Source organism: Triturus cristatus, chromosome 3_1 (genome assembly GCF_964204655.1).
Source record: "Triturus cristatus chromosome 3_1, aTriCri1.1, whole genome shotgun sequence".
Taxonomy (NCBI): domain Eukaryota; kingdom Metazoa; phylum Chordata; class Amphibia; order Caudata; family Salamandridae; genus Triturus; species Triturus cristatus.
The window spans coordinates 1,034,304,287-1,034,330,626 of NC_140583.1; the positions used below are offsets into that span (position 1 = coordinate 1,034,304,287).

The window sequence follows — 26,340 nt, forward strand, 5'->3', positions numbered from 1 at the left end:
AATTACTGGTCCCTGGTCGTAAGAATCTTTGTAACCAAGAACTGTGATAATTTTAGATTCTGCTTAAAGCACTTATGAGCTTGGTCGTCTTACAACACACTGCTGCCAGGAGCTACATTCATTTCTCCACAGCAACTGTTGCCATAAAAATATACACATGCAACAACCTCTTCAATTAGATCTGTATTGGCTGTCTGAAAACTCCAAGAAAATGCGTTGATGTATAGCAGCCCTGCAGTTTGGGTTTAGAAATAAATTATTTTTTAACAGATTATGTGAATATTTCAGATACTATGGCAGTATTAGAGCTTTACCTCTTTACCTTAGCTGGAGGCAAGGGTAATCGGTTCACTACAGATTGGTCACCCATGTTTTCATTCTGATCCTAGTGTCCAGCAATGTCTTGCTATAATGTCCCTTAACTGCAAAAGTACTATGTTGTGAGCTGCTAAGAATAAACACAATAGCTTAATAGGAGTCATACGGATACACAATAAAAAATTCACTTAATTTCTGCAACAGATCATCATCTCTTTCACCAAGGGAACTCATGTTTCCTTAGGCTTGATTATGGCATGGACGTTTAGCTCCTGTCCACCAATTACATAATTTTAAACCAGTGAGTTTTCTGAAATGTGTGATCTTTTAGCAACTCAACTGTAAGACACATTCTCGCAATAGTAGTACTTTGAAATACACACTACTTTCCATAATTGAATACGGGAAAATTAATCTTAAAAATGCAAGTCCATTTCTCAACCCAATGCGCCCACACTATACAATGATCAATCTTTTTTAGCAAAGTACACAACAGAGAGGCCTGTTGAGTTATGATCCAAATGAGATTTATAAGGCTGAACGCACAATAAATTACCCCCATTTCCTAGAAAGAACATTAATGGTATGGTACTTATACCTTTAAGAAATGATGCACATCACAGCAGTACATGGGTGTTAAAAACACAAAAACAAGACCATTTATCATGTCTATTTAGGTTAGCCATCTAAAGTTGCTGCTCCTGTTATGTCAAGAGCCAAATTCAGTTCGGAATACGCATGCCTTTGCAATATAAATACTCCACCAAAAAGTATCCTTCGTTTTAGGGCCTATAATAACTTTTCTATTATGTTTCAAAAGCATGGCCACTACTTGTAGCACACTGACTGTTTGTAGACCAGGAATATATTAGTGCCTTAATTGTGGGTACTGCAATACCTCAATTGAACTTAAAGGCATACTCTGAGTGTAAAGGACTCCAAAAAAAAGACCATCTGCTGACTTCTCAGAAACACTCACTACTCAGAAAGGCTCCTAAGACCCACGGGGCTGCCTAACACTAAATAAATATGCATACAACATGCACTTGTCTCTAGTTTAAACATCTTACAAAAAGAACAGATGGCTCAAAAGAAATCCCCATTGAATAGTGGAAGATATTTCTTAAGTTTGGCATAACATTTCCTGGATGATATAACGCCTTATTTGGAAATTCCGTTCTCTTAATAGTATTTGCAGTGTGAAGAAAACATTTTTAAAAAGACATTGAAGGCACCCCTCTTCAAGGAGCATCTCATTAGTCAATGAACAGAAGCCTTCAAAAGCCTGACTAGACCACACAAACAAGCATTTGCAATGCAATAGGTCTCGCATTCACATGAGTTTGAGCTATTGGCATTGTAAATAACAATGCCTTTTATTTATGTTTTGAGTTTTAAAACGTAAATAAAAGGCATTGCCATTTACAATCCTATAGCTTAAACTCTCGCAAATGTGAGACCTATCGTATTGCAAATGCTTGTCTAAACATACTTCGGACGCCGTTCCCTCGCTGAGCCCATGATCTGTTCCTAGACCTAGAGGATGGAGACCGGATGCTTCTGATTATCTGGCGCCGGGAAAATAGCAACCACCTGTCCTAGGAGCAACACACCCAACATCAGCAGTGAGGAGCTTCTGAGGCCCATTCGCCTCATCTAAAGCAACGTCCCATTGATCTGCATTTATTTGTCCCTACTGAAATTCTTTATGTGCATGATTCAGAATTAGCCTATTGCCTCTTGTACGGCGCTGCGTTGCTTTCTAGCTACGTTTGCCCTGTATACATTCAAATACATAAATATGTACAGTTCGACATTGGAGAAAAATGAAGAGCAAAGGCCACCGGAAAACAGAAAGATGTTGAAAGTTAAGTGGATAAAATGAGCATAGAAAAAGCATGAGTGACAAATAGGAAAACTGTCAGAAAGAGAAAGCAACAGAGCGAGGTCAGGCACAAAACAGTTGCAACAGAAAAGCGGGAGACTATGAGAGATTCAGTGAAAGTAAAAATAGAGAAAAAATGGGCATAACATGGGAGGAAAATGAGCTGGGAGGCCAGAGTGGAGTTAGGGTACATATGTAGTTCCTGGGTAGAACAAAGGTATGAGAGACAGGAGCTATGGAGACTGAGGAGACCGGCAGAAACAGAGAAAAACAAACCAAGAAAAAGAAACAAAATAGGAGCAGATCGAAAGAAGGACTTGGAAGATGAACAGTATCTAATGGGATATTTTATAGACAAAAAATGAGTTATCTTGGTTTTAATGTAGCAATAAAAGAACATGCAGATTTTTATTTGTGAGCTATGTGCCTGTGGGAATGGGCATCCTATGCCTCTACAAGAGATACTGTGAGTAGATATCCAGTCACACACTTTTCTCTTCCACACATGAGCATAGCTGTGAGTGAATCTCGACACTTTCAGGAGCAGAGTTTTGAGAGAATCTATGCTTTTTGCAGAAGAAATATTTGGAGTATTATTTTTAACATGATCCAGATATAGGCACTGGAATTAGGGTTCAGGTGGAGCTGCAGCACCCCAAAATACCTATGCTGGAGTTTAGAACGTGATTGAGCAATAAAGATGCATTTAAAATGTATTTTTATTTTATTTCATTTGTGTCTGTTCAGTTAATACTAATTACTTGATGCGCACGCACTCACACTGCAGACAGTCACCGCACGCACCCACACACACCGCAGACAGGCACTCCAAACACACACTGCAGACAGGCACCACGCACACATACAGCAATGGCATACCATCTACCACTACCCTACAGCTCTGTGCCTCCGGTTCACCCTGGGTCATGCCCCGGAGAGCTTCTACAGAAAAATGCAACAGCTCTGAGGGCCGTACCTCTAGCACCTGCACCAAGGCAGCTGCCTCGGACAGGACAAGAACCTGCTTGGCCATCGTCCCTGCACCAACATGGCACGGCGTCATTAGCTCCACGGCAACCAGAGTCACGGACCTAAGGAGAGCAGCCTTGACTCCGCCCACACAGTCATCAGGAATAACAATGCCCGCACACCTACCAAAAACAAATGTTTTCATCTGTAACGTATGTGGTGTGCAAAGCGCTGCAATACCTACATATCGAGTTTGCACTAAATAAAAAAAATGCAATTAACTGACAGCGCCATAGGTGCGCACTGGCTACAAACACACAACAGCAAATCAGTGCGTGAAGAGAGCCTGTTCCAAGACGCCAAAGGGTGCACCCCATCAGCTCACAGTTAGGCTGTCCATTCAGAGCTACACATTCCACGACAACATTGTGTGTGCAGAAAAGACACACATGAACCAGCAAGTTAGTGCCTGGCTAGTAGCACATACCACTGCGTCACACGATGCACACCGATAACACATTCTATACCTCAAACATACTGACAGGCTGGAAGTGAAGAGAAACTTCCTCCAAATTACCTTTGTGTGCGACTGTGCACGGGATCAGTGTGACAGTGCGTAGAGAAAGTCAAAATTCAGGGAACATGTGTACACATACGAAACACGCATGTGGAAGCAAGACCGTGTATTTGGCGCTATTGTCTGCACAGCCCAAACGCACGCGGTTGTGCATGAAGAGAGCCTTTCTCCAAGGCACTGTTCTTCACACACGGACCACACCCAAGGCACAAATGTGAGTCTGCAAAGCGGCGTGTGGAGAAAGCCTCTCCAAGGCACTATTGTGTCACGTCACACACACACGAGTCACCAACTCATCCACACATCAAGGCATCTTGTGCACACACGCTCTGTCAGAATGTGTGTGGAGAGCCACACTCGCTGTGAACAGCAGCAATGTGCGCACACTCACCTGGCTGGCATTCTACATCATAAGTACAAGTAGGTGGCAAGCAAGGCCACGGGTTGTGTGCACAGTGCACCGCACCCCTCCAGTGCAACACGGACCTGTGTGGATTGAGACATACTCCACAAGCGTACACAAGGCCATCCCATTCCATTCCACAAGCACTCAGGCATCACAAAGGCAAGGTGTGGCGAGGGCTGTAGCGCAATAAACACAGCAATGATCAGCAGAGACCCGCACACAACAGTTCCACTGGGCGGAAGGGACCATGACCCAGAGCTAGAGACTTGTGTTGTTAAACTGGCGCACAGTGTCGGGTTGATGACACGCTTGTCAGTGATGCTGAGACACTTGTTGTTTAACGTTTCACAAGATTCACAGACATATATACGGAGCCTCTACACATCGGCTTCCTCTGGCTGCGAGTGGGTGGAGCGCGCTGATGCGACCGTTCAGGGATGTTTATTCTTCTTGCTCAAGTTGCTTTCAAAATGCATTCCTTAGTTTTCAGTGAAAATGAAACGCAGGGTGTGGCGACAGCTATATACATAACAAGCGCGGTCCCGAAAGTGAAAGAGGATCGCGCTGCAGCCAGAGCATGGGGATCTCTTGTCTTTACGGGGCCATGTGTTTAAACACATGGCCCCATAAAGATAAGAAAGTGCTTCACGACAGCCGTGAAGCAGGCGACCCAGTCCGGATCACAAGCCAAAAGGCGGCAACCGAAAACCCTCATTTCCATTGGCAGGCCACCGTTTTGCATAAACGGTGACGCCGGCCAATGGAAATGAGGGGCGGGGATTCCAGTCCTCTACTGAAACTCCTCATTAGCAATAAATCTCGCCGAGCGAACTGCGCATATGCGCAGCAACGCTCGGCGAGACCTAAAAAGCACCACTGCCGCTTTCCCTATTATAGGTACACAAACTCAAATCACCTACATTGGTCCAAAGTAGTACAACAGAGCACTGCTGCTCAGCATCCATGCAATATAAAGGTTAAACACGCACACGATTGTTCAAATCGTTTTACTATCCCTTTTGTAGAAATTTCTTTTTGTAAAGATTAACTGTAATATTCCAGCATTTGGGTAATTTATTAAAGGTTAGGGAGATTAAAAGAAGCATTTCAAAATTCCAACTTCCCTTTCCAATGGTAGTAACGGCTGTAAGAGTATCATCTTTGCCATGAATGCATCTGAGAAACCACCATGGAGGACAGAAAAACTAAGAATAGTTGAAAACAACTTTAATATTGAAGTACTGCTATAACTAATACTCCAGCAATGCTTAAGATTACATGAAATTGTAGGAAGCTTGAACATTAATGTGCATCTAAACAAACCCTGGCAAAAGCCAATAGGTCTTGTCTATAAAACAATTGAGTATTTCTTCTTTCATCCATGCACTCACTAAAGTTAAACCATTCCTCAGCTCATTCGCGCTATATAACAACGGGTCTCTTGACTGTCAGTTGTATTTTTACGCAATGTTAGGTTAGTAGGAATATATTATTTTTGTGTTTGTAGACTGGGATAGGATCAGGTAAAGCAGCCACCTTGACGCTAGTGTACAAACTGTGCTGTGCACGGCCAAATGCCATACAGAGAGGAAGTTGGCCGCAGGATCTGGTCAATAATCCAGGCCCTGTGAGCAGTGTGGGGTAATCATAGGAACTGGTCTTTGGTATATCTACTCGTCTAGTATTTAGGACCTTTCACCTATTACACAGCAAGTTGCTTAAAAGTCTCGTTTTTAGGTCTCGGCTAGCGAAGGCTGCGCTTGCGCAGTCTCGCTCGCGAGAGATAATGACTTGGAGAAGAGGGGCTTGAACCCGTCCCTCTTCTCCCCTCTTCTCCATTGGCTGGCCTCTTGAATGCTGGCCAGCCATTGGAGAAGAGGTTCGTCACTCCGAACAGGCCCCGTCCTTTTCGGATTCGGGGGCGTGTTTTTTGCAACTTTTCTAATTATCTCCTCCAGCCAATGGCAAGAGGAGAGTAAAGAAAAACACGCCCCCGAATTCGAAACCGCCGCTGCCTTTCTCCGAGGCATTTCTGCTTCGCCTCGGAGAAAGGCGGCGGTGTTCATGGCTTCCTCTCCCCCTGCTGTGGGCTCCTCAGAATGACCTCTGTACCCCAGTTTCCGCCCCTGCGCCGAGGTTTTCCTGCCCTTCTCCGTGGAAGCACAATGAAGTTGTTCTGCTGCCTGGGGCTGGTTTTGTCCGTGCCCCCGCCCCTCGGGATTTCCTGCAACACCCCCCACCCCCTTCTCCGGTCTTTACAGACTCTCCTTCTGGAGACCAGACAGCGATGCTGTTAGTCTGCGCTTCTCCTCCCCTTGACCCTTTTCTCTGGGTACCACATAGTGTGGCAACGCTGTGCTGTTTACAGTAGCTCCTCTCCAGCCCCTCCCCCGGGGGACCATAGCGAGGATGCCCCCGTCTCTCATCCCATGCCTCCCCCTCCTGCCCACGGTGCAGTACTTTCTGCAAAGGCTGTTCTCCACAGCCCCTGTGCGCCACAGCCCCCCTCTCGCTAGGAGCGGCCACGCAACCTTACCGGTGGATTCTTAGCTGGGAACCGGTCATTAACCCGTCCTTACAATGTCCAACGCCTGAGGCTTTCGCCGTCGCCGCTTCAATTTCTGCCCCCACCCCTTTAACAGTCTGCTGACCCGAGCCTGAGCGGATGACGCTTTCCCCGGGGAGGAATAGTCGGTGGGTTAAAGGATTTTCTAATAAACTGTAGGGCTTAAACAGGCAATCCCAGCGGCTGTGCTAGGACCGGGGGTCTCCCTGCTCCTGGGCGCTAATCTCCATCACGCGGTACGCAGCGCCGAGATTTATCCGTAGGTGGGCACGCCTGGGAGTTGGCAAAGTGGTGGGCTCTGGCAGAATCTTGGAGCTCGTACACGACCCAGAAATTGAAGTCTGTGGCGATATACAGCCCATGTGGTGTCTTGGCGCTATTCTTTGTGAGTATTCTGTAATGCCTAGAGGCCCTCAGTACACTCATATCTAGGCACCACAAAGAATGCATTTAAAATCCCAGCCTGTTCCTTTACTGGAAGTCCGTGGTTTTAAATTTATTTCAGTGAAAGCGACGCAAATTTGAAACTATGTGGACTTGTTATGAACAGTATTAGCGAATAATAAAATGGGTCAAATTCATAAGAATATAACGACGGAGGGTCGGATGGGGTGTACATTTCCATATTGATGGTCCCGGTACACACATTATCCGTATGGACAGAAGGCACATATCGATTTCACGGAGTGCTCTCTACCTCGCTGTGCATTGGGGGCAATACAGCCCCCTCCCCCCCGTCCCCCTCCCCCCCCAACACCACCACCGCAGACAACAACAAATACATGGAAAGGTATCTCCCAGGAAAGGAGCATCTCATTGGGAAGCTAGCAGGAGGCCAGAAGGGCCGGGAGACCATGTCACATGCCAGATGAGGGTGACGTGTGATTGACTCTGTCCAATCCTGCTCGCCCCTCGAAGGCCCCACTTGTTTGGATGTATCTGAATGTCTGTTTAAGTCAGTCAGGCACCTCCCTGAGGTCTGGCTAGGGTGGTCTTCAAGGCACATGAGCACCACCCCCCCCCATGGAGATGTTCGTGGGTGTAGAGCGGGCTCATCTCAGCTCCTAGTGCGGCCTCAAGCTGTGAGGGTGATCCAGGCATGACCCCGGGGCATGGCCAGGGCGTGCTACGGAAATGGACCAACCAGAGCTCCCGGCCCAGCTGCTGTGCCTTGGGAAAACTCTGCTATCATGCCCGGTAGGAGAGGCACGCGCTGGTGTTTACTTTACTCCCTGTTCAACATCCTCGAGTTTGAGGATGGTGTAAATCCTGCGTCCCACGATGGCACCAACTCTCGCTTCTGCCTTCGCTGCATTGCACTGTCCGGTGCTATTGACATTGTAAATAACAATGCCGTTTCTTTAAATGTTTTAAAAACAAAAACAAACAAAAATAATGTCATGAGCAATGCCAATACCTTTAATAATGCCGAGACCATTGCATTGTAAATGCTTGTTATTAACTTTGGGTCTAGGTCAACAAACACTAAGGTTTATTGATAAGAGAATGAAATACAATGGCTTCCTTTTGTGTCTGCAGTAGGTGTTTTTTTTCATTGTATTGTTTTACTTTTGCCTTTTTTTAACCATACTAAAAAAACTGGAGCGGTAAACAGCTATTTTCAGACTGAAAGTGCTTTTCTTTAGGTAAATAGGGTGGGAATTTGTCATGGTGCTCCAACATTTTTTCATTGTCAACATTAACATTTCCACAACTCATTCACATACACCAGATTAAAAATGGCAGTTAGAGCTTCGTACCCTGAATTCCCCCAAGAACCGAAGATATTGGAAGCATTGCAACTGGTGTTGACTGTTGGCGATGGCAAGGGGCTGATAACTAAATTATACTGTGCATCCCAGCGAGAAAGTGATGTGACTAGCTCTCCATCCCTTGAGAAATGGATACTGAGCTGGTGGTCCCCATGTCATGGGAGGATTGGGTGGCGTGCTGTGCATTGACTGGGAGACTGACCACCAACTGCAACCTCTGCATAATACATTTTAAATACCTGCATCAATTGTACTATACTCCCAAACAATTGTTCCGGTTTGGCCTAGGGGAGGATGCAAAGTGTGTCAGATGTGGAGCTGAGGGTGCAAACTTTGTACACCTGGCTTGGAGATGTGATGCTATTCATACTTTTTGGCTGAAAGTTACTCATGTACTATCAGATATGATAATGGAATGAATGTAAGCTAGAAATCTGTTTGTTGAAATTGGTAAGGCAGTTAAAACCCAGCAATAGATGCATAGTTGCTATCTCCACCCTGTTCATAAAAGGTGCGGTCGCAATGCATTGGGGGGGTAAAACTGTGCCAACTCTGGTCAGTTGGATCAAAGACCTGGTGTACTGTAAAGAACAAATGGACATAGATACTGAAGAGCTGCCAGAGGCGTCCAGACTCAAGGATTTTTGGTCACCATTGACTGCATACCTGCTGGAACGCCATGACTTGGTATATATCCCTGTGTACTTGGCTCCTTTAAATGATTGTAATGTCTACAGGACCTCTGAATGCACATCAATACGCCTGAACTGTGAATGCTTTACATTGCTCTGCGCGACTAGCTGTTTATGTACAAGCTGAAGCAAGGGGAGATGGGATAAAAACTTGTATCCTGTATATTATCCTGTTTTGTCACAGTTTGCGCACGTGCATGCTGCTTTTTGGAATTTGACAATGCAAAAATAAAAATAAAAAAAATAACTTTTCTATAACTAATTTTTATCCCACACACCTGTAAAGTTTCAAGAAATAGAGCAAGGTGACGTTCTTATAATGCTTCACCTGCACAGGAACACCTTCAATCTACTACACCGTCATTTTAGTATTGTTACTACTTTTATGTGTCTATGTTCATGCTCGCATCTTATAAACTTCATTATGCCTAGCTTTCAGGGGATTTCACATTGTAGATGTAAAAATAAAAATATCCGTGACCACCACTTAATTCAAGAGTCAGAGTTTGCAAGTGACTTTCACCGCAAGAAAAAGCACCAGCACTAATAAATAAACGTTAAGATATTATGCCTGCTCTTAGTTCAGCAGTTACACTTTAGTGCCACCATGTACGAGTTTAATGTATTCCCCTATGTTATTATAAAATGCTGGCATACAGTTAACCAAAAACTAAAGGCTATTTTGGCGTTCGTTTTCCTTGCATAGTTGCTCCTTTATCTAAATGGCTAGCAAGAAATTTAGATACAAAGTTAAAATTTTCATGATACAGTGGCAAAAAGCTGGTGGTAGATTAGACGTCCGGCAAAAGCAAAAACTAAGTAGCATGGAATCCTACACTTTTCCACACTTTTAATAGACAGCAGTCGCAAAGGAGAGACACACCAGGACACCAGACACGCAGTCTTTTTAATCGTGGCACCCAACTCTTTTCATTATCGCCCCTCCATTGGGCAACACATTTACAATTTTTGGTCAAAGTTCAACACCATATAACTCTTACAGGCAGACTTAGTTGGACTGCGCGAGGGCTCGCATTGTAATCAAACTATTACCTATCCGTAATACTGGACTAGGAACTACTACAAGCACATGTTACAAAAGCAAGTCAACTGAAAAACAGACATTCTCGGTTAAAGGTGAATGCGATCTCACTAACCGTTCTCGAAGTTCAACACTACCCAACAAACTATTCAGTTTAAGACATCTTGCTAGATAGAAGAGGTCACCAACTGCAATATAGCAATGTTGTTTTTTGACTACAGATATGCGATGAACGTTTAATATGCAGATCACTCAGTTTAGGGATCATAAAACCAGCCACTAGATACATCTATTATATGCTATACATATCTGTCAGGTACAACTTTGGTTGTTTCCATAAGGTTGCTCTAAGCGGAGTGGTGGCGTCTAACATGTTGAGTTAGGGTTCAACCTTAATATTTCTTCTTTTAAGTAGGATTGATTGAAGTCAGGACCTAGTGTGACAAATGTACACCAACAATAACCGTGATTCAGATAAAGTCGTTTATGTAGGAAAATGTCTATTTGAGCTGCAGCTCTGGATTGATGATGATTTGTAAAATTCTTCGGTGGGAAAAATTTAAAAAATTAGGTTCTGGTCTGAGCTGGCGAGACCACCCCGAAAATCAATTTCATGGGCTCATAGAGCCTAAATCATAACTTCCTATAGCCAATCGGTAGAGAACTTGCAGATAATTGTGTGCCTCTTTGTGATTCAGACTGCTGGAGAACCTAAATTAAAAATAACACATCACTGTGACAAACTTCGAGGTAAACCTCAAAGTGGGTAAAGTCAGTCTTGGGAACTCTTCCTTTGTTCCATAGACACATCTCATACTTTCATATTTCTAAATCTATACTTAATCACCATTTAGGTCGAGCCTTGAGTCAGCGTGCAAGCGCTGCTCTGGTGAAGATCTGCTGTAGTTCAGTAGGTACGGGAGGCCCCGCCCACTTCCCCGCCCATATTTTTCATTGACTTGTGTCTTTGTCCTTCGTAAATGCTGCCTTAGGATTGGTTTATAGGCTTGTTAGACCCTCCTTGTTAGGGTCAAGTCGTCATTTGTATCCTCCCATGGCTACTGGCCCCTTTACTTTGAGTGTTACACAGTATGTGTTATTTAGACTGTGAGCGCCATTTTCTTTAAACGGGTTCGCCTACTGCCTCCTCTACTCCCCCCTCCCTCCCGTTGTCCGTGCCTTCTCCTCCCTTCCCCCGCACACCCGTTGTCCATGCCTCCCCGCCCTCCCTCCCATTGTCCATGATGACTACCGTTTGCAATGCAATAGGTCTTGTTTCAATGCGAATCCTATTGCATTGCTAATGCTTGTTTTAGATTAAAATTGCAGGTCTTTGAGTACTTTGCATTAGGTTTGTGAGGGTTTCAATAGTTTATGTTAGATGGTTAATTTTCAAGTGTTATGGTACCCAGATTTTATGTCGTCAGTGTTGTATTTTAATTAGTATGATTAATCAGCGTTTTTAGGGTTAAGGTAGCAAACCAGAAGTCTGGTGTGTGGGTTCTTGGTACTGCACTAGCGATCGCCTGAGTGGCATACTGCTTCTTGTACAAAACATACACATTAGTTTACGATGGATGAATCCAAATAGTGGATGAATGTTGTAGTCAGTACCCGACCAACAACTATGCACAGATGTGGGGTGGGAAGTGATCCACGTTGATTGACAATGTAAGAGACCAGTCGCTCACACCCGAGCACTAGAAACTGCACTGGGTGGTCTTGGGCACAACACTAGAGTAGACCAGCAGACAAAATACAAGTCGGATCTGCTTATACCAATAGTATTTTCATGGTGCACCAATATAACATTCTCTCTATTTGAACTGCAGTACACTACTGGAAGGAGATCCAATGCACACCTCAAAAGAGCTAGTGTTCAAAGATTACTACTCTTTCAAAGAGATTAACCATTTCTGAGCATAATGTGTATCACCAGTTGCTACTGCACATAAGAAATAAAGGACAAAACTGCATAACCGTGGAATTTAAAGCATCAGATGCCTTGCACCATTATTGAAAATATGAAGCAACTTTTAAACAAGGTTTAAGTGTATTTCACTAAATCAAGTAGGAAACTTGTTGCACTATCGTTGCTACTTGCTAAAAGAAGAGTGGCTATATGCCTGGGAATAGGTCCCACTCCAAAAACAGCAAACTGGATTTAAAAAAAACTAACTTATTGTAATTGACCAACTAGAAACATATGCAACACTACTGCCGCGCAAAGCCAACTCAAAGGATATATAGGAACCCAAGAGCATATCTTGAAACCGACCTTCAGAGACGTACAAATGTGTGGAACAACTAAATAAGCCTAACTATTTATGTAGCAGTTGAAAAACATCAAATAATATAGATGCTGTGTGTCTAGATTTATGAACGTCTGTGACCTGACTTTTGCTGGAATGTGTTGGTGTAACGTTACTGCAAACTGCAATTAAAAATAAAATAGAGTTAAATAATAAGTGCTTAGAAAAAAACTCCCATCACTTTTCCAAATAAGTGGCATGGTGCAAGATAGCTCTAAATAAACCTCAACATGCTTCCCATGGCGACTACCCAAGAGTAACTGTTTTATATGATTTTACTGCTGCCCATGACTGTAATTGTCTATTAATGTCTGGAAAGAAGGTTTGCCTGTGATTTGGAACCACACACAGAATTTAATCTACAAAAGACAATTACAATTTACATTTGTCTTGCTAGAATTATTGCTTTACACAGCTAAATATCTTTGCGGCTTGTCTTCTTAGGCTTCCTTTGCTAATAAACGTGCAAGCACACTTTTGATGCGGCAGGATGTCTTCTTTGCAACTGATAGGTCAGTGAAGATGACTCTTGACAGAATGAAACCAAAGTCCAATATAAGATGATTAGCTAAACAGCATGGAACACTTACGTCATCTCTGCTGCCGCCATAACCACAGTTTAAAACAAAAATACAGATTTCCTCGTAGAAGCCACTAAACTGCTTCATGTTTTGCCAAGAAAAGGGCAACAAAACAAGTCTAGTGACTTATTTCTAGGGCAAGTAATTAAAATTTTATAAAAACGGTAAGTCATCTGCCCACCCAATAGTGTTCTGGTATTTATTGTAATATTCCTTTAATGTGATTGCCTACATTCCATTAAACTGCAATACCCGTTAACCCAATGCCTTATACAGCCCAATTCCTACTCATTTGAGAGGTGGTTACTTCTGCAAACCTTATCTGAAAATACAAGAAAAAGAGCCCCTGTCTCAGTACAATTTGCGTACAAATTGTAGTCAGGAGCACCTGAATAGGAACACATTTAAGTTTAAATCGTTTTATTGTTTTTTGTCAACACAAACACACAAGTAAACATCCCCGCATTCGCTTCAGGTACATTATAATTCGTCAAGGGACCGTCCCTTATAGCACTGATCTAAGGCCAGGTGTGCGTAGAATCGCCGTGACTGAGAAAAGTAAGGTATTGGATTGGCAGGGCCCATAGTGCTAAGACAGACAAACCAAATAACATCTCCCAACAGAGCAGCACCGCCATAGTCCAGGAGGGAGACCCTCCAGTGAGTACTCAGACAAGACCCTAGTCCGCTATAACACTCAGCGGTAAGGGGCGATGCAAAATCAAAACACACCCCCCCTCCTCCCCAACCCCCCCGCCCTCCCCTCGTCCAGTGCATGGGTCTGTGCCACCCCGCCCCCTCCCGTCTCCCCCCCAGGCAGGCCCCCCAGCACGTGTCCCCACAGGAGGCTTACATCTCCGGCGTCGTGAGCCGCAAGAGGCGGAGATATCTCGGGCAGGTCTGCTCCCTGAATTCAGTAACCAACAGGGACCGGAACGGCTGCCAAAGGTCGTTGAACTGCTCCGCGTCCCCCGCCACTGTAAGCGACAGTTTCTCCATACCCAGTACATGCCATAACCTATGAAGCCAGCCCGTGATCGTGGGTAGTGTAGGGGAGCGCCAGTGTGTAAGTATGTTCTGCATCGCCGACCCCAACGAGATGGCTATCTGCCGACCCCTGCGGGAGCGTAATGGGTACATCAATCCGTTCGGGAGGCCCAGTAGTATGTACGCTGGGAAGCGCGGCAACTCAGTGTCAAAGTGGGAGTCAATATCATCTATCACCGCCGTCCAGTAGGAGGCCAGAAGCGGACAGCCCCAGAGGATGTGCGTCAGCGTGCCCACCTGCCCGCAACCCCGCCAGCAGGAGCTATCTTTGCTGCGGTCCATGTCGTGTATCCGCTCCGGTGTGTAGTACCAATATGTTGACACTTTGGTGAACGTTTCAGTCAACCCCATATGATAAGCCGAGTGTCTAGCCCTATATGCGACCTGTTCCCATTCCTTGTGAATAAATAAATCAAATAGGGTTAGGCACTATAGAGGGATCTGATTTTTACCAGTGTTAAGGACCCACAAGACTTCGAGACAATACTTGTATGTCTTCTACTACTGGTATTATATCCAGAAAATTGTGGTCCTAATCCCCTCAGACGTTAGAGACAACAGCAGCCCTCCAACAACCACCACCGTCACAAAGAAAAGTCAAAAAGTATTTCCAGACAAGTGAGGGTGAACCAGATCAGTCGACCAGAGCATTGGGAAACGACCCTGCAGGTAGGTCTTGGTAGCGGGCGCGAGAGACACATCTAAGGCCACTGACTTCCCCATGTTCATCTTGAAGCCCGCGACCGTGGCAAAGGAGTTCAACTCCTCGATACACGCTGGTGCGGCAGAGAGCGGATCCTCCAGTGACAATATGACGTCATCAGCATAAAGGCTGACGGCATGGGTAAAGCCCCCAAACTTCACCCCCTTTACTGCTGGGTTGTCGCGTATCCTCTGGGCAAAAGGCTCCATATATAGGGCGAAGAGCAGAGGTGACAGCGGGCATCCCTGCCTCGTTCCCCTCTCGATGTCAAAACTCCTAGAGTTATATCCATTCACTCACACCGTCGCCGTCGGGGATTTGTAGCAATTGAGAATCATAGTGCGGAATGTATCCCCTATACCCACCTTCAGCAACACCCGCTCCAGATAAGGCCAGTGGACACGGTCGAACGCCTTCTCAGCGTCCACCAGGAGCAACATCCTCTCCCCGGGAATCCGCGACGCCTTTTCCAGCAAGTGAACTATTCTTTTGGTATTGTCCACTGTCTGCCGTCCCGGGACGAAGCCCGCCTGGTCCGGGTCAATAAGGCTCGGTAGGTGTGGGGCCAATCAGGCCGCTAGGATCCCGGTGTATAGCTTGAGGTCTATATTCAGCAGTGATATTGGCCTGTACGAACCGCATTGCACCCTGTCCTTCCCTGGCTTGGGGATAACCGAGAGAGAGGCTCGCAGCAGGTCCGGGGGGATGGCACCGGGCGCGGAGAACGAGTTGAAGAGGCGCGTGAGGAGCGGGGCTAACGTTGCACAGAATGTTTTATAAAAAAGGGATGTGTAGCCGTCCGGCCCCGGGGCTTTGCCATGCTTAAGATTAGCTATAGCGGAGATAACCTCCTCAACACGAATGTCCCTGTCTAAGTGCTCCGCCTGTGAAGGCGCCAAGCAGGGGAGCGAAACCGAATCCAGGTACGCCGCCATCGCTGGCACATCCGGGGGCTCCCCCGCATAGAGGTTCGCATAGAACGTGCGAAAGGTCTCCGCTATATCAGCATCTTCCGAGACCTCTACCCCCGTGGGGTCAGAAATCGCCTTCACTAGCTGCCGCGGTCGCGCCACTCTGAGTCTATTCGCCAGCAACCGGCCGCACCTGTCTCCCCCCCGTGTAATAGGCGTGGCGCAAGCGCAACGCAGCGTACTCCGCCCGATCCATGTCCAGCGCCGCCAGGAGCTTCCTCGCCTCCTTGAGTTGCCGCCAGATACGGGGGGCCCCTGTTCTACTACGCATGTGTTAAAGTTCGCTAACCCGTTGGGTGAGTTCGTCCCTCTTTTGCCGTCGGTCTCGGTTGTCGGCCGCGGAGATCGCTATCATTTCCCCCCGCAGTTCAGCCTTCAAGGCAGCCCATTGGGTCGCCCGGGAGGTCTCGGAGTTGTCATCATGGGCTAAGTAGTCCCGAATCGCGTCCGCGACCCGCTTGACCACCTCCCTCCTATGTAATAAGGTGTCCCGCAAACGCCAGACCCTGGGCGGACAGGTAATCGGTGGCAGGCAAAGCTCAGCGGAGACCGGGGCGTGATCAGATAGGGAAATCACCCCTATCTCTGTCGCGGCGGTAAGCGCACGCACCGGGCCCGTGACCAGGAGATGGTCCAACCTCGCATAGGTTTTATGTGCGTGGGAGTAATATGAATAGTCCCTATCCGTGGGATGCATATAACGCCATAGATCGTGGAGGCCCAGCTCCGCCAGGCGCGCCCGACACCCGGCCGAGAATTCCCCGTCTGTGGAAAGCGAGTCGCTGACCTGTCGAGTGCGGAATCAAAGACCATGTTGAAGTCGCCTCCGAGGACAATATGTCTGTCCTGCGTTGCCGCGACATCCACCAACGCCGAGCAGAGAAAGCGCTCCTGTTGTTCGTTGGGGCTGTACAGGGACCCTACCGTGAAAGGAAGCCCCCCGACTCGAAATCTGTACACCAGCAACCGGCCTCTTTGTTCTGCGTGCTTGTGGAGGACCTCCCCCCGAAAACGCCCGGCCACCAGAATCGCCACCCCCGCCATCTTAGTGTTGCAAGAGGAAAAGAATTGTATCGGGAATTTGTGGGAGCGCAGTCGGTGGTAGTCCCGAGGCACCAGGTGGGTCTCCTGGAGGAGGCAAATATCTGCTTGGGTGCTCTCCAGTAAAGACAACACCGCTCGCCGTTTAAGCGGGTTATTGAGACCCCTAACATTCAGGGTCACGATCTTAAGAGTGGTGGGTGGCATAGTGGGTGACAAAGAAGGTAGTGCTGAGCCTCCGCGTGCTCGGATGCCGTCTCAAAGAGGCCGCCGCAGCGGCCAGTACCCCTGCGATGCACTGGACGTCCCTCCCTCCCCTCCCGGTTCCCCCCCCCAACCCCCGGATCTCGCTCCCAGACCACCCCCCATCCCGCACCCTCTAACCGGTCCCCTAACCCCCACAAACCCACCCCAACGAAATACCAACAACCCTTGAACCCCTTGTACCCTCCTCCCCACACCCAACCCCAAACGCTCACAAACCATAGTCCCAGTCGAGTCCCAGAGGGACAAGTCCGTGGTAAAGTACCTGAGTGGACGTCCAGCCACTGTCCCCTCCCCGCGACCCACCCCACTTCCCCCCGATCTCCCAAACCTGCAAGATGATGTAGGCTGTGATGATCTCCCCCCGGAGTGTTCTTATGCCGTCACTGCAGTGTCACTGTTGGCAGCGTCCCTGGCGACCTCGAGCAACGCGTCTTCCATGCCGGCTCTGACGGTAGAAGAGTCCGGCCTCCCGGCCCGCCCGCGGGAGCGCCGCCTCGCCACTCTCTGCCAGCCATCTCTAGTCGAGCGCCCCTGGCACGGCGTAGACCCCTCTTCCTCCTTTGCGGTAATGCCTAGGACCCCACATGTCTCTTGCAATGAGCGCATTTGATGCATGGCACCGTTCCACCGGAAGATAAGACGGAAAGGGTGACCCCAGGCATAGGGTGTCTCGTGTTCCCTCAAGACGTCCGTGGCAATCTTGAAGGCCTTACGTTTCTGTAGGGTAATTGCCGATAAGTCCTGGAATAAAGCGACAGGGTGGCCGCGAAAGGTCAGAGACCGTCGCTTCCGTGCCTCAGCCAATATGCGCTCTTTAAACGGGAAATCCGGGAGGAAGGCCAGAATGTCCGGCGGCAGGGCCGACGCCCGTCTCGGCGGCCCCACCCTGTGTGCTCTGTCTATCCGAACAGATAAGTCCTCCGACTCCCCCAGGATCTCCCTGAACATGGCCTGTAGGTAGCCTGCCACATCGGCCCCCTCCTCCGAAGACGGCACTCCCCGGACCCGAATGTTGTTCCTCAGGGACCTGTTTTCAAGGTCCTCGTTGTGTGCCTGGAGATCTAGCTGTTGGTCCCGGAGGCGCAGCACCTCCTGCTGTAGCTGTTCGATTTCTTCGTCTCTCCGTTGGCTTGCGCCCTCCACAGTGGCCACCCGTTCCCCCAGGCCATCCACCTCTCTCCGCACCTCCCGCACCTCACCGGCCACTTTCTGTTTCAATGTTTGAAAGTCATCTCTGAGGGAGCTGAAAAGGGACTCCAGAAAGGATCTAGTGACCGGCGGTTCCACGTCATGTGCGGTCCGTGAGCCCCCGGAAGAGCTCGGCGATGGCTGCCCCTTCTCCGACCTCTGGTGGTTCTTGCTGAGCATCTCGGGGAGGGTACGATCCCCCTTCTTACCGCTTCTGCCACTTGCCATCGCGGGGAGAACACAGGTCCGCCAGCCGTCGCAGTGCCCCGCTCCAATCCCTGGCGCCGTACCCCCGCTTCCACGTCGCCAGTCCGTGCAGGTCAGTTGGGCGCCGTGCAGTCACATGTTCTGGGGTCCCGCTAGCCTATGCCACTTTCCTTCGGCCCGTGCTCGCCTCCCCCGCACCAGGCCCGCTAGTCTCCGCCGTTTCAGGGATGTCCACCCTTCCGGTCGTAACTCCCTCACTCCTCTGGGGGCGAAGCCTCGCCGCGAGGCCCCCTCTAGCTCGGGGGTTCCGCTCTGCAAGCCGCTCTCGGCGAGAGCGCTGATGAAAGGAGTGACCACTCTCCTTATTGCAGGGGCTCCGCAAGGGTCTAGGGTTCCCTCTCCCCCTGCCAGGCCACCCCGGCAGCGTCTCAGCCCTTACCAGGCGCGGTCACTTCCGTGCGCTGCGGGGCCTCTCCGCCACTCGTCCTCTGGGGGACCCGTCCCCTCCGCTGCTGGGCACATGGCCTCCACCAGTCCCCTCGTCCGAGTCGAGCCACCAGGTTCCGCCGCACCGCCTTCACCCCACGGGGCACTGGGGCCTTCCTCCGTCCTCGACTAGTCCCTCCGTCGTGTCTCCACAGCAGTGATGTCAGCGGGCGGCCTCGGCGTTCCACCCCAGCGGCAGCGCCGTCATCCCACGCTGGCCCAGGTGTCCCCGGGGTCTTCCCTTCCCCGGATCGGCCGTCTCGCCGTCCGCGCTGTTAAGGGGGTCGAAACCTAGAGCCTCCCGGCCGTCGGCCCCCACTTGCACCCGGGTCGCTGCTGGACCCCTCTCCGCACTGGCTCGTGCACGGACGTAAGGGTGCTCCGCTACAGGCCGCCCGTCCGGCCCAGCTCAGGGATGCGTCTCGTCCCGCCTCCAGCCGCTTCCTCGAGCCTCTTCACGGCGCGGCTCTCCCCGCGACTCAAGTGCAGGCGATACCACCATGCGGATGGGCTTTGCGTGGTGCGGTCCCAGTCCTCACCCCGGCTGCACTACACGGGTCGCCCCGCTAGGCCGCAGGTCTCGGCTCCGTCCCAGCGCCGTTCCCGGCCTCCGCCGTGTCTCTGGGTCCTGGCTGGACTTATGCGGCCCACAACGAGCCGTGAAGGTGCCGTCGTCCGCCCTCCACTGCTACCATGCCCGTTTCCAGCAGAACGGGGGGAGATCCTGCAGAAACGAGCGGTTCAGGGGCCAAAGGGTGCGGGAGCTCGCGGAGAGTGCGACCGCTCACCTCGCCATCTTGGCCACGCCCCTAGGAACACATTTAAAGACATCTTACTAGACAGGAAGTCACTTAACACTTGCTACAATATAGACTTTATCAGTCACAGATTAGCATATCATTGTTACCCTGAGGTCATTCCCAAGCCACTACTAGTTATCAAGAAAAGGAACAGGGCTTTTGAAACACTCATTCATTCTTTAGCTTAATGCAGACTACAAAAGTTACCAATTCCATAACAACATTCAGAAAACTAAATGATAGCGCCTGTGGTTTTTACAAACATCCTCAATTGATAATTTACACAGTACACAAAGGGGGTATCCTGCTCCCAGCTGGAGGATCCACTCTCAACAAAAGCAGCGAGGCAAAAGAAACAGGAGGGTATGAGTGATCAACTGCTTCCCACACAGTCTATCATTCTACTTTAGTTGTCAATTACAGGTTTCCACAGAGGCAGAGTGCTGGGGCAGGAATATTCACTATATGGTAAATGGGTCAATACTCCTTCCTCAAGTGCCTGATTGCAAGTGAACTTGGTATCCCGACTTTTGTTGGCCGTGGTGACGCGCTAATCTAACAAGTGTACAGAGGCCTACTCCCGTCTCTGAAAATGTGATGTTAAGGACTTGTTCTGTGACTGGAGGGGCACGCCAAGTTTGCCTTCATAGTAGGCAGTGGACTACAAGGCATTCCCTAGATTTATCATATGAAGCAATTGTGGCAGTGTGCCATGTTTTTCAAGCTTACAGTGTCACTTGACCCTTTTCTTGTGTCAGTGAGAGTGCCATATAATGACCCCCCTCTCGTGTGAAGTTCCTCTGTGATGGGAAGCCCAGAATGCAGCCCGGACATCCTATAATGTGAGTATGTAGACTCACTGCAGCATATGTTTGTTAGTAAGATTCTGTGTGCTCCGGGAGTCAGAGTACCGGGGACAGCGAGATTCGTTTTAGTGCTACTGGTTTATTATGGCATAAAATAGAGGATGAGGACAGCTTCGTCAGACAGTTGAAGTGCATTGCCTTCATTCCTGTGGCTGGAGTATTGAGATCAAGACGGGGTAACCTTTAGAAATTCAATGGAGATCTTCTTAGAAAGGGGCTGCTCATTAGGTTTTTCTCTCAATAGTGCCATTTAATTGATGGTAGGGTTGAGGAGTAGACTGCAGTTTCTGTTGTTCAAGGTGAGAAAGTTTCTAAGTGAGGCCTGCTCTTTTGTCAATCTCGTCTTACTACTCAAAAAGGTTGATGACAGACAAGCACACAGAACTCTCACTTCATTGTGACTATGTTTTTGATACTCCATGGAGTCAGCCTCACTGCTACCTGCTGTGCGCAGCATAACTATGCACAAAGGCTACGACTGGAGAGCACCCTAGAATTGACATTTGAAAGAACAAACCCAAACCAGTAATTACGTCTTAAACAGTGAATCCAGAAGCTCGGTCTGGAAAATGTGTATTGTAGTGGGATCTAAATCACCCTCCTTTGTTGCAGTCCAAAGTTCTCCTTGACCAAGACAGTGGTTCTTCGCAGGCTACTCGAAAAGCTGTTGTGCAACCAGCTATCTGATTCCTTACCCAGTGACATTTTCCCAGAAGTGAGGGGACATCACCTGCCAACAAAACTTTCTGTTAGAGGACCTGAGGGTCCGCCTAAACAGTTTGGAAGTATGCCTCCCTACAGAGAACGGGAAGCAGACAGCTTCCTTACCAAGCCCTGCAGGAGGAAAGGTTGTCCAGAAGGAGAAGCCAAGCTTGTCTGCAGAGCACCCAGAGAAGTCTAACAACCCAAGAGAGCAAACCAGGGGTGACTAGTGCTATGATGAACCCTCTCACCCCCAGGTCTATCTGCACTATTCATGAACAAATAATATCAACATTACACTATGCTGTGTATTTTTGGGTAGGCAGGCAACTTGCCACAGGGAGTGGTGTGGTGAACAAGCAGACAAAAGCCATGTCACGCTGAAGCTAAGAGCCGTGATGGGACTGTTCAGGTGTGGCAGGGGAAGCATGGTGCCTCAGAACACCCAGTGGTTTACAGTGGAGGAGTGTTTCCCCACTGCTGTGAGAGCAGTACAAAAAGGAAAAATAAAATGCTAATAATGCAATGTAATTATCATTTTATTTTCTAAACTGGCTCAGTTCTAGGTGCAGGGCTGGGCTGCCCAGAGCAGAGGGAGGAGTGGTGGACACACTCTTAAGTGCGCATGACAGTATGGCTGGCCATCTTGGGCTAGCCAACAATCATGTGCAATTAGCATGTTTTCCACACGGCTGTATTGCACAGCCTGGGTGGAGAACATGCACAGGCTCCCAGTCCCTGTCTGAGCGCCACGACACTGTGGTGACTGCAGAGTCGTGAATGGCTAGGGGAGTCTGGGGGCCTGTGTGCTTCCTACTTCGGCGACCGAACAGAAGGACGGAGGAGAGGCAGTGGCCAGCCTGCAGGTAAGTGATTTTTTCTTCCATTTCCTAACCCCTGTAAAGCAGCAGTCACCACTGGGGGTTTAAGTGCTCCCATCATGGCGGCTGAGGTTATTTGCCACTAGTGTCCATCCTACTATGTCTCGGCAAACTGGGCCAAGTACAGCCCTGTCTGTACTTGACTCTCATGATAGCGAGGGCAAGCAGTCGAAGGCTGTTCAGGAGCACACAAATGTTACCCCAAATTTCAGAACCAGAAAAGGACAATCCAACAAAGGCCTGGACCCGGCCTTATAGAGAAACACATTGCTCAACCCCACCTCATCTGCTGCTGTGTTTGTCAGAAGCAGCTGATGAAGGTGGGATGGAGTCTGGACAGTATGAGAAGATGTAGAGCTGTTTGGCGTTGTATGCACCAAGTGAAACTACTGCAGTTCGGGCCAGTGGTGTCTTGTGAAAAGGGGCTGCTGGCAGGAAAACAGTGCCACTGCAGATGTGTTCTACTGCATGGGGAATTACTGCCTACACCTCCCAAGAATGAAGGCCGCAATGGTTACACCAAAGTAGTGGTTAATGTGCCTGGAGTCCAGAGCAGGGGAATTTTCTCTTTGTCTTATTTACTATTTGTCTTGTCCTGCTTGTCACTAAAGCACCCAACTATCTACTGGCATTTTTTAGATGCCTGAAACACAGCATTATGTTTGACCAAATCGAAATGCACCATACAAACTACCCAGTCCGTATAAAATACAACATGCCAACACACACCCAACTCGCCTTCAAATTAGCTATCATCAGGCATCTAATAGCCCTTTCCATTCCATTCAGCAGTACATACTAAGCAAAACATTTCAACTTCGAAATAGAACACAAGACATAATTTTGATAGTTTAAAGTAAGTAACAGAGTACCATAACAATATACTTGGCAATGGGCGGCCAACTTTATTCTTCCATAATACACCAATACAGATATTCAGAAAATGTTATCTTAAACATAGCACCACCCCAAGCACACAACACTGCATTATATGTTTAAAGAAATATTCCTCCAGAAATCTACGCTTTATTGGCTATATACTGGACAATTGGCCACTCAGCACAACGGAAAAAGGCAGGAAAGCCCTTTTGCACGCCAATTCATTGACATAACAAACAGCTTTACATAGATATAACTTATTTTACTCTCAAATTAACCAACATTAACCATTAGTACACTAAGCAATTCCCAGTTACCTATACCAGTGATACTCAAAGTACGGCCCAGGGGCCACTGGCCTTTACATGCGGCATCCTGGTCAACAGCAGCACTGACTTGATGAACATTAAAAGATGTTAAACAAGCAAGCATTTATTAAAGGTTATAAATAACTAGGGTATCCTGCACTGCTCAAAATTAGAAACACCTTTATTTTTAAAGGCATCTTGCAGCAAAAGCATAAAAATACGATAAAGTCTGTTCAAAATTCTAAAAGTGTACATCATAAACATACAGAACTGTTTCGTCGTAGTACATCAGATTATATCAGTGCATTCAGAAGTGGTTTTTTTTTAAATGATGATTTTCAAATATGAATTTAAAAGCTTTAATTCTCTACCTCTGACCCCTCGCCCTTTGACAACAATGCCAACAGTGAACTATGGGGCAAGTCAGTTATCGTGTGCACTCTGAGTAGACTGGGTTTATATTGTACATGAACAACACTATGATTTATTACATCAAACACAGGAGAAGGTGTGTACAGCACACATCCTGAAGTGATGTATTTTGAGATCCTCGTATGTGATAATGAAAAAGGAGGGAGAGTTAAATAAAAAATTGCCTAGGTTCACACAATTTCGTTAAGTGAAGAATCCGGGATTAATGGCAACTTTTTGGTTTCACACTGTGCAATTTAGACATAGAAGTATGTGCTCCGCTTCCCCTAAACCAACCTTATTGCAGATTTCTCCAACCCTGCTGGCATTAATGTTGCCCTCCATCACATCACAGACCAAACTTTGTGGCCCCTGGGAAAATGTTTCGAGTACACATGGTCTATTCTAACGAGTAATATCCAACAACAGCACAATAAGGGAACGACATTTAATAAACTGATAGTGTGCCATACGTTATGACACAGCATGTGCTTACTTGTAACACGTGGCCTGAAACGTTGTACACCAGCAAGAACACTTAGACAATCATGCACATACTGTAGTCAAGAAGCATAAGACTTAAATTACATCCATCAAAGTTATCCTATATAACACTGTGAAAGGGGTCCTTTGGCATTAAAATGCTCGTCAAACCTGACATTTCTGTTTGAACTGAAAAGTTGGATGAACTTGTAAGGGAGAATGAATAGTTTAGCCATTTCCTTCGACTTGTGTATGTTTTATTAATAAACATATCAAGCAGTTACATATGCATGATGAATGCCTGTATCCCAAGTCTAAGGAATGAGTGGACTACATGAAGTGGGCTGCTACTTTGGACAATGGCTACCACTGTTTACAGCTGCTGATGCCTGTTTCCTTGGGAAAGGAAAACAACAAAACGTGTGAAACAAAACAGTTGCATGTGGTATCACCCTGCTCAACCACTACCCTCCCAAAAATCTCCCCATGAAGACAGCTTTCCCACACAAAATATTTTCTAAAATGGGACAGAAACTCCCTCGGCTGCTGTGCCGCTGCTCCAGGGTTATTAGCCATTTCCTGGTCAAAGAGGCATGTCCCCAATTTTGGGCTTTTCGGTTACAAGTCACGGTTATCAGGTCTTTCAGTGAAATTAAAGCCGCGATGCCTACAACTCCCCTAAAACATGATTTTTTTCACGTGGAGACCCAGGGGGTTTAAAAAGATACAGCGAGCCAGATTGAAACAGTAGCACGGGGATCACCACAGACATGCTATCGGTGGCAAAACCGAGCACTAAAGCAATCACACTCACAGATCCTTCGTAGCTTGATTACCAAAAGTGATTCTCTTCTTCGAATTCCTAACACACTATACTGGTATCATGTGAGCAATCAGCAGGGCCTGGCAAACAAATATTGGCGTTTACATGGGCCATTCCATCCCAATCTAAATGATGCCGGCGTTTACATTTTACTTCGTAATCAATAAGAATTCTGAAAGTAGCAAAGACCACTAAGTGAATTTATTTTCCCAGACTCAGTGTTTATTAACTGAGGCAAACAGGGGCACTTTAACAAGCGAAAACGTGTTGTTGCTAACAAGAAGGTGTAAACACTCTCTCATTTACAATGCATCCCAAATAATCCCCGATAGTTAGCACCTGCGCGCTGGCTTCTTGCCCCTCGGAGTGGGCTTTAAACCAAGTCCATTGAAGCTTCGAGGTAGGGTAGGTGTGAGGGTGGCAGCCCAGCTCCGTCCACCACTGAGGCTTGAGAGCGAAGCCTGAGGGACTCCAAACTGCAGAGGGAAGGGAGACGAAGGTGTCTGACTGCCCTAAGCGTGACACTCACCACCCTCTTAGCGGGTCCAGGCAGCGGCACTGCACCCTACGTGGGTTGTTGGAGCCGGAGGTGACCAGTCGGCCTGATCCCTGCGCACACAAGGTGCTCGGGAGGGAGGGACTGAGGGCCCGCAGGAGGCAACGCGCCGTGGTGAGAAAACAGCCCGGATGGCTCTCGGGGGTAGAAAGCACCTCCAGAGCTGCTGCACAGAGTATGAGACCCGCAAGACCTAGGGCGTCTTAATGAAGAGAATACTTACCAGCGCAAATACATATCATCAGAGTCACCAATGATACCCTGATGCCTCAGGCCCGGGAACAGGTAAAATCACACCGAAAACAATCAGGTATCCCTTTCTTAGGACATACATCAGCCATAATTTTGTGCCAGGGAACGTGCAATGCCCAAGACACTATAGCCAATGACAGCACTGGCAAGTATTTTGACAGCCAATACCAAGCTGTGGTACAGTCCCCGAGGCTTAACCGCCAATGAACAAGGAGAACTCCATAGTCAATAGAAATATAAGCATTGTACTGACTAATCCACTATCTTCAATCTTTTCCACTAACAGTAGAAAATGTGTCCTCCTACGGGGTTGGTGTAAGCAGCTTGGTACTTCATGCTCTGAAGTTGC

At 47.8% G+C, this 26,340-nt stretch overlaps 1 long non-coding RNA gene across 2 annotated transcripts in view; it reads right to left on the bottom strand.

Moving 5' to 3' along the window:
• The window catches only part of LOC146861451 (uncharacterized), a 140,451-nt gene extending 114,545 nt beyond the window's left edge, over window positions 1–25,906 (bottom strand). Inside the window, exon 1 of one of the 2 annotated variants that reach the window (XR_014978962.1) lies at window positions 25,523–25,906. This is a non-coding gene — a long non-coding RNA (uncharacterized LOC146861451). The remainder of the gene's footprint in view (window positions 1–25,522) is intronic. The other variant, XR_014978961.1, reaches the window with a different exon arrangement.
• Window positions 25,907–26,340: the final 434 nt, after the last annotated feature.